Source organism: Penaeus monodon, chromosome 23 (genome assembly GCF_015228065.2).
Source record: "Penaeus monodon isolate SGIC_2016 chromosome 23, NSTDA_Pmon_1, whole genome shotgun sequence".
NCBI lineage: Eukaryota > Metazoa > Arthropoda > Malacostraca > Decapoda > Penaeidae > Penaeus > Penaeus monodon.
In genome coordinates this window covers 30875644-30876177 of record NC_051408.1, presented here as the reverse complement: position 1 = coordinate 30876177, position 534 = coordinate 30875644, and positions in this window count along the sequence as shown.

The window sequence follows — 534 nt, the reverse complement described above, 5'->3', positions numbered from 1 at the left end:
TGCATTTAGACATTTTGGGGTGGAATATATAAGACCATTTTGTGGTTTAAAGGACTGTCCCTATGAAACTTGGCGTAAAACGAGATTTTGGCGAATGTACGATTTTTGGAAATTTGGCATCAACTAATCAATTAACGTTAGCGCAATAGTTATATCAAAGTATCATTAACTTTCCAGTAAATATGAATCCGAGAACTTTCATGGATGGTGGGAGCCCTTAAAAGCTTTTTTTTTTATCATGAACACCATTGTTTTCACTACCTTTCACTGAAAAGCAACTGTTGTAAAGGAAAAACACCAGAGACATTAGTTCCAATTAGAAATGTGTATAGGCTTATATGACATTTGTTTCAAATGCCAAACAGCATCAGTTGTGTGTGAGGTGCAAACAGCTGCGAACCGGACTCATCCCTTATTCACTTCGATTTCTTTCATCCCCTCTTTGGCGTCGAAAGGATATCGGCATGGCTGAACTTCGGGCCCTCGCTGGCATTGCTTAGGAGGTGCTAGCACGCCATAAGACGCAAATGAACT